Here is an 8767-nt window from a genome sequence, read left to right as displayed (position 1 = left end):
TTTCAAAGCCTGTGCTTTCAAAAATGACATGGATGGGTCCAAATAATATACTTCATGCCAACATGTTGAGAGACCTGGATCCCCCTAAATACTTTTTACTGCTTATGAGCCATTGCTGTCTATCACAGGATGTCACTTGCCTACAAGGCACATTTCACATTGCCAGACCCCCTCTTCCTGTCACCCATCATAATGCACTCATTGATTATGGCTTGTTATATTGATAGGAGGTGAGCTATAAAATGTTAAAATGGGGGGCTTTTTATAAAAACAAGCCTCTTAAAATTAACTTACACTAAATTATCACTAATTAACTTATCACTAAACATATTTTTGAGCTAGGCATTATACAGTTGCTTCCTTGATTTTTTTTTATGAAAAATGAGCCAAATAAATCTTTAAAACCACTTATAAGGCAGGCTGGATTTTGTCGTATCCACTGTTACCCTCAGGACCACCCAGGAAAGCACAAATACTCTCATTGTTCTGAGAATTATGTGAGATAGGTATTTTGAAACCATGGTATTAACTTTACATCTGTATCCACAAATATAAAGTACAAGGTTATTTGATGATAAATTGATGCAGTGTATGTGAATGTTCTATGACAATTGCTAAGTGATAAAGAACAGGAATGTACAATTTTCATGAGCTTTACTAAGTACTTTACCAATTTTACTGTATGTTATTATCTCAGACTAGTCTCACAAGTCTCCTACAATTCATATTCCATTTTCTCAGCCATCTCATTGCAGCCTTCATGTCTTTGTTCCACAACGTATATATTATTGGGTTCAAGAGAGGAGTGACTACAGAGTCAAACACAGCAAGGAATTTATCTAATGATTTGATAGTGAATGGCCAGGCATAAATGAAACACAGTCCAAAGAACAAAAGAACTACTGTGATGTGAGCTGTCACAGTGGTCAGAGCTTTGGATGACCTGTCTGAAGGGCGGCGCTGACTAGGATGATAGTGTAGGAAATGATTAGGAGAACAAAAGAACACACAGTGAGCATGCCACTGTTAGCAAAGACCATTATATCCAACCTGTGGGTGTCTGTGCAGGTGAGTTTTATGACCCTGGGAAGGTCACAATAAAAGCTGTCCACCTCATTGGGGCCACAAAAGGGTAAGTTCACAGCAAAGGCTAACTGACTCACTGAGTGGAGGGAGCCAGTTCCCCAAGCAGCAGCAACAATGCCCACACATACACTGCCACACATAGCTGTGGTGTAGTGAAGGGGTTTTCAGATTGCTACATACCTGTCAAAGGCCATCACTATAAGGATCACCAACTCACTCCCACCAAAGGAATGAAGGAGAAATATCTGACCAAGGCAGCCCTTGAAAGAGATGATTTTGTGCTAACTAAAAAAGTCAGCAATCATCTTGGGGGCTGTGACTGAAGACAGACATAGATCAATGAGAGGTTGGCCAGCAGGAAGTACATGGGAGAGTGAAGGTGGGAGTCGGAAGCCACAGTTATGACAATGAGAAGGTTTCCTAACACAGTTCCTATGTAGAATACAAATAGGAAAATCTGGAGTTCCTGAGAATTGGAGAGTCCCAGAAAAATAAACTCAGTCACCACAGAGTGATTTGTTTCGCTTATTGATTCATTCCAGAAAGAGCCTCTGCAGTTACCTCGGAGAAGACAATGAGAAAGAAATCAGAATTATTATATGCAAATTCAAGGTCTCATTTTGTATCATTCTTTTGTATGTATCTGTACAATTTTGTATCACTTTTTTTAATGACTTTCTATAATTTATTGCATAAATGCTTTCAAAATGCATAAAATCTAAACTCACCATTTTAACCAACACTGCTGCATTGTCTGTGGCTTATAGTCCAGTTATCCAAGGCTTCTCAGTGTCAAGACTTACGCTGGACTTAGTCCTAATAAAATACCTTTGTTCATGCTGTGCTCTCTGCCAGATTAAACCTATAAATAGAATCAGCCCACATTTATCTCCTTTTTTATGAGTTCCAAAATGATTATTCTGTAGCACAAAATCTAGCTCTTAAATATATAAGGTATGATATTGTATAGGTCCTTCTTACCAAATAGAGGATAGGTTCTTTACAGACCAGATGTCAATATGACAAAAGCTTTTTATGGATATGTATTCAAAAAAGTATTCTTAGTAGCCTAGTAGTCCATCACAATAATTTTTGTGTATAGCTGTTGGAAACCTTCTCTCTATCGAACTAAATCAAATCCTCATTCACAATTTTGCTATGTGAGGCAATGTAGTGCATGAGTTTTGAGCATAGTCTGTGGACCTTGCACACTTTACTCAGCCTCTTTAAGGTTTATTTTATCATTTTGTAAATATGGATAATAATTATATCTACCTCTTAGGTTTTTTATGAATTTCAAATGAGATAATGTGTTTTACAGAGTATTTTGTATTTTGTAAGTGTTCAATAGATATTAGCTAATTATTAGTAGTAAGATTTCATAGTAAAATTCTAGTTCTCCAATAATCATTAAAAAATTTTAGTTACATGCTAGAAATAACAATCAAAACATTGAATATGAGTTCCCTGTATCCCTTTGTTTTCTTGTATTTAGAATACATGTATTAGATCAAAAGTTCTCAAAATTTTCACTACTCTAACACTCTCTGGAGGGTGAGGAAGGGTCACACCTCCAAAATAATTTTCATAGTCTTTCAGAAGGTTGGGTGGAAACAGAAAAGCTAAGACACTTCTCTAGAGATAAGCCTTAGGGCAAATTTAAGTTTATGATGATTCTAAAAGAGAAACTAGGTGTCATAGGCCTTCTAGATGATGGAATTTATAATGATCATTGGGTGATACTAAAATGCTTGGGGAAAAAAAAGGATTATACCAAAATAAAATGAAAGATGAAAAACAGAACAACAAAAAATAGCAGAAAAATACATTTCAAAATGTGAGAAAAAGGCTAAAAGTTGGGAAATTCAGATGTGAAGTGAGAAAAAGTGACTAAGATGCAATAAAGTTTTCATGGGAGAAAATGTGAAGGGGTTTAATAGAGAATTGGAGAAGGATTCTGGAATGCTTACTAAGGGATTTGTGTTTTATGTAGACCTGAACTATTAAAAAACCATCAGCAGTGATTTAATAAATTAACTCTGGCCTCAATGTGACTCGAAAAATGAAGAGACTGGAAATAAAGTTAAGCCTAACAAGAAATAATAAGCTGCAGATTGTGGTGGTATGAGCAGGAAAGGGGTGAGAGAAGATTTGTGAGGGCCCATCAAGTAAACAATTATGGTGTTTCAGATGTGAACTTGTATGCTAGTTGGCCTGGGTTCAAGTCCTGGGTTTAGATACATGTAGTTGATGGCCTTGGGCAAGTCACTTAACCTCTTTTAGTCTTATTGCCTCATCTGATAAAAAAGGTGATAATAACACTACTTCAAAGGAGTGCTGTGAGGATCGAATGTGACTGTACATATAAAGTTTGAGCACATAGTAAGTGGTTAATATGTAATAGCCATTATTAAGGTAGTAGTAACAGGAAAACTAGTTGCCATTGAGTGCATTCCGACTCATGGTAACACCTGTGTGTCAGAGTAGAACTGTACTTCATAAGTTTTTAAATGTTGATTTTTGGAAGTAGATCACTAGGCCTTTCTTCTGAGGTGCCCCTGGGTAGACACAAACCTCCAAATTTTTTGTTAGCAGCTGAGTGCATTAGCTGTTTGCACTGTCCAGTCACCTCAGAAAAAGCCCTGGTGATCTACTTTTGAAAAGTCAGTCACTGAAAACCCTGTGGAGCACAGTTCTACTCTGACACGCATGGGGTTGCAATGAATCGGAATCGACTCAATGCTCGAAGGTAACTTTTTTTGAATAACAGGAAATTTGTCAGCAGGATATGAGGAATGAATAAAGGTGATTCCAATGTTTTCTGAGTCGTTAGGAGCACTCTGATAATTATAGCAAGCACTACTATAGCAATATGTAATAAACAGATCACTTTTAGGAGCAGCAATAAATTTGAAAGGAGGTAGAGGATAATGATGATTAATTGTCTAGATGTGTAGAAGTATTGTTGGGGCATCCTTGTAGGTTGCTATCTGTTAGGTGAGGACCTGAAAAGTGGCTGTTGGGCATTAGTTGAGAGAGCCATTTCAATTACGTATTGAGAGAAAATAAGAGTAACTCTTTCAAGAAGTTTTGCAGTGAAGTGAAGTTGAAAATAGAATGGTATCCTTAAGGGGAAGCATGGCCATGAGAATAATTATAGGACAGTGTAGGAATTAATGGATAAGTAAGATGTGAAAGACAGAAGTGGAAATTGATGGATACAATTCCTGGTGAAACATGAAGAGATAGTTACTCTTGCCAAATTTCTTGGAGGAATAGTAGTATTTGTTTTCGCTACTTAATAATCACTGTGATTCCATATCCCTTGAAAATTATACTTTTCTCCTCATTATCCTGAATCTTATTCCTTAGCTCAAACTCCACATTACTGTTTTCAAACTTGGGTTAAAATTTGGAGATTCCAAATTTCTTTGCAAGTTTAAAGAGAAGTCTAGCAGTAAAACAAATCATTTTAGTTCTCTTCTGCTTAGCACAATAATAAATATACTAATCATTGATAATAAAGAGGATGGGATTCCTGTTGTGAGAAGATATTTGACATGACTGATTGGTTGAGATACTTCTTTAGAATCAAAATATGCAATTTAGATTTGACCTTAGAGATTTACTGGTGTGATACCATTTCATTTTACTGAGAGAAGGACAATCTTGATGGTTAGATCTTCACAGGAAATATACCAAGGATGATTGTTGATCCAAGGGTCTGACCTGCAATAAAAAGACTTTCTAACATGGAAGAAAGCAAGAATTTAGGAACGATTTTCTTCAGCAAAAGAAATTTCTTGCTCACTTAGTTAAGACATCTCGTTTCCTGATTACGTACTGCTAAAGAGAGATGAAGAACATGTGATCCTGGACTACGGGGACCCTTCACCAACATAATCCTTTCAAAGCTCATCTCTGACTCTTCAACTAATGATTCAAAAAGTTTTAAAAAACTTTTACTGATTCTAAGTTAAGCATTAAGTTTAGGCTCATTGAAGGAGTTCTCCAGATTCTTATTCATTGGTTATAGTGACCATGAAAAGTCAGCCATAATTGAAGAAGAAAATCCATCTCCATGCTTGAAATCCAACCATTGGAATGTTATATCTTTGTCTTAAACATTTTTTTACCCCTCTTTAAAAATGAAACGAGTATAAGTCTCACTGACATGGAAGTCAGGAGACTTGGGTTCTAGTACAAATTCACTGTGTCATGTTGAGCATGTCGTTCCAAATCCCTGGGCCTTAGTGTTCCTGTTTTTAAAATGAAGTCGTTAGATAAAAATACCTCCAAATCCCTGCAACTCTAATGCAATGATTTGCACCTTTATGTGAAAGCAATGTCCTAAACCAGGTTTATTATGGTTGCAGAAAGGAGGGAAAGAGATAAGAGAATCCTGGTTTAGGGGAAAATGATTCCCAAGTGGAGAAGAACAAACAGATTACCCAGGGAGATACAGGAGAAGGATCCAACAATTGTTGCCAGTGTGACACTTATAGCAAGGGCTATCCTTGCTAACATTATTTATTCTAAATTGTCCAAGTATTTAAGCCACATTCAGAGGTTCTTTGCATTTTTCCAGAAGATAAACCTGAAATTGAATTCCGCAGAATGGATTCCTACTAATAGAAGCATCTCATTGTTAATAAAATGCTACAATTTGGTTACTTCTGCTAATATATTTCAGTTTCATCATTTTACCTACCTCCTTTCATAACTGGAAGAGACTACAGCAATTTTCAGAGTGAAGAGGAGTGCAGATGTTCTTGTTATTTGCAGTCTGTCTTGAATCATAATAAATCCAAGAGAAAAATCTACACTAACTGTCTTCCTTAGTAGACCATTTGGTTAATTAAAAGCCTTTTATGAAAGTGACCTAAGGTAAGTGAAGAGATCTGGGTATAGCCAGCCCGAGCTTTAAGTATTGAGACTAACTCTTATAATCTCACAAGTTTTCCCTTGGTGATTAAAGAAACACACAGAAACTTCTTAAAGGCTATTGCCCTGATTTCTTGTCCCACTTAGATATTTTACTTCACTGAGGCTAAAGGTGAATTTTTAAGTAACATATTAAAACAAGATAAATTTGCAAAATAAAATTTAGATAAGTTAAGAAGATGATAAATAATAATGCTTTAGGTTTTATAAAAAGGGGATAGCTTAAAACATTGATGCCAGCTTGTGAAGATAATATAGGAGAAAACTTTAATAATAAGAAAATTTCAGTTCTTATTATTCATTGAGCAGTGTTTATTATTACAATGCAGTAGTTAAAACTGAGCTGAGTCACCACAAGTAATGTTCCTTAAATCATAGAAATACATCCATTTGCTCTTTAAATTGTGCTTCTTTACCACCAGGATTTCCATGATTTACCTGAAAGATGTCATTCATCTGAAGAGCTAAAGAGTAGGCTCATTATACAAGCTTTTGATATATAAATGGATTACCCTCCTCTAGGAAATAGGTCCCTTCAAATACTTTAAAATTGTAGGTGATATTTTATAATAAATCAGCCATTCTTGAGAAAGCCTTCAAGAAATGCTTTGAGGAAGAGTACAAGGACAACAGAATTATGCTGTTGAAAATGTGGAACAAATTCAAATTTTTAATAATGCAAATATTAGGGCCTTTCTCTACAAAAACATTGTACAGAGTCCGGCAAAATGGCACTCTAGGCAGAAGCACCACGCCATCCCTCCAAAGCAAAGATCTGAAAAACTAAGCCGAACAGAGAATACAACAATCCTGAGACCCTAAAACATCAAATGAAGAGATAAAGAACTCAGCCAAGCACCAAATGGAGTGAGAAAACTGACAGAACAGAGAGCGAGGAGAGATTCATGCAGAGGTCCCCTACCAGCTAACGCAGTGCGGACCCGCCTCTTGGACTCCTTTCAGAGACCAGCAAACGGGGTATGAGAAAGCAGCCTCATGGAGCGTCCAGTGGGAGACAAAACAACTAGTAATTTGTGATATACGCTTTCCCACCCCCGACGCTTCTTCACCCTGACTCGGCCTCCTCTGCTTCCTGTGGCCACGATCTCTTGACCGGGAAACACCAGCTGCTTGGATTCCACACACCTGAACAGGCCGGCTCTCTGAGTGCCATTTGTTGGTTGCTGGTGTTGCTTTTTTCCACTTCTTTTGATTTCTTCCTTACCTCTCCCCACCTCCCCCTCCTTTTGCTCAAATACCTGGCTCCGTGTGCCATCTTTGCTTCTTCCTGAGGGGCTGCACAGCTCCAGTAATTTGTGATATATGCTTTCCCACTCCCTACCCTTCTTCACCCACACTCTGCCCCCTCTGCTTCCCACGGACACAGTCTCTTGTCCGAGAAACACCAGCCCGTGCTAGCTGGCTCTCTGAGTGCCATTTGTTGGCTGCTAGTGTTGCTTTTTTTCCTGCTTCTTTTGATTTCTTCCTTACCTCTCACCAACTCCCCCTCCTTTCACTCAAATACCTGGCTACATGCACCATCTTTGCTTCTTCCTGAGGGGCTGTGGAGCTCTGTTCGAGTGTGGAGCTGCTTCCCGGTCTGGGCTGCCATGCTGGTGGGATCCTGGGGCTTTTGTTCATTTGTTTGTTTTGAATTGTTTGTTTGTTTTCTTTTCCTTTTCTTCAGTTGGGAGCATTTTCTGGCCAGGCGGTGATGCATGGCTAGGAGACTTCCCCTCGGCTTGCACAGATGTGCATAGGGATCCCTGAGGGCATCTTTTTTTGTTGGTTTTCTTTTTCTGTTTTTTTGGGGCCTTTTTTGTTCTTTTTTTTTTTTTATTTGGTTTGTTTTCTTTTCCCTTTTTGTCTATCTTCATCGCTCAGTTTCTTGTCTCTCTGTATCTTCCTTCAACTTCTGTTCCCTGAATACCTGGCATTGTATACCTCTACGCCTTCTAGCCAGGCTGTACTGCAACACCTGAGAGCGACTTCCCAAGACCTCATAGCTGCAGCAGTGGGATCCCTGGGAACTTTGCGATTCTTTAACCTTTCCGAATTTTATTTATTCATTATTTTCTTTTCTTCCTCTTCCCCCTTCTGTTTTTCTCCATTTCATAGTCTCTCATCTCTTCTATCCAACGGCAAGCTCCCCTAGCATTATTTTTGTTTGTAAGTTTTTGGCTCCTGTTCCTCTCTCCTGTCTCCCATATCCATCTTAGCTCCAGACATAACAATCTACCCACTACATCCTTCCTACCTGCATCGTGCGCTTGACATCACACCACCAAGCAGCACAGGCACAGCCTACTGGAACCTGCCCCCAACTGATTATCGACCCACTCTGGTGGCTGTAATAAGTGCCACAAACAACCTGTCCAAGTAACTCCTCTTCAGCTAGACCTGCCCTGCCATACCATATCTGAGTGACCGACCCTGCCAGTTGGAGAAGGAGGCAAAAAGTATTGTGCCCACAGATGAGCAAACAAAGAACACATAGTCCGCCTGCTCAGACATAGTCAAATTTTGTTTTAAAAAAAGGATGAAACAAACAAATCTACAATCAATAAAAGAGAAAAATAACTACTGAATGCCCCAAAGACAGCAGACAATATCAAAATATTTACAAAAACAGGACAGGATGGTTCTTGTAGGCATCCAAAATAAAACACCAGATAACTCTCCAGTGGAAGGAAATGCAGTAGAACTACCTAATGGGGAATTCAAATCTCTAATACTC

The 8767-nt window shown here is 38.2% G+C and overlaps 1 pseudogene; it reads right to left on the bottom strand.

Annotated features, from left to right (window-relative positions):
• Positions 1 to 682: 682 nt before the first annotated feature.
• On the bottom strand, positions 683 to 1924 carry LOC101357037 (olfactory receptor 4F17-like; annotated as a pseudogene).
• Positions 1925 to 8767: the final 6843 nt, after the last annotated feature.

Source organism: Trichechus manatus, unplaced genomic scaffold, assembly GCF_000243295.1.
Source record: "Trichechus manatus latirostris isolate Lorelei unplaced genomic scaffold, TriManLat1.0 scaffold00035, whole genome shotgun sequence".
In the NCBI taxonomy this organism is placed as follows: Eukaryota; Metazoa; Chordata; class Mammalia; order Sirenia; family Trichechidae; genus Trichechus; species Trichechus manatus.
The sequence above is the reverse complement of the archived record's forward strand: the minus strand, read 5'-3'. Positions and strand labels throughout refer to the sequence as shown.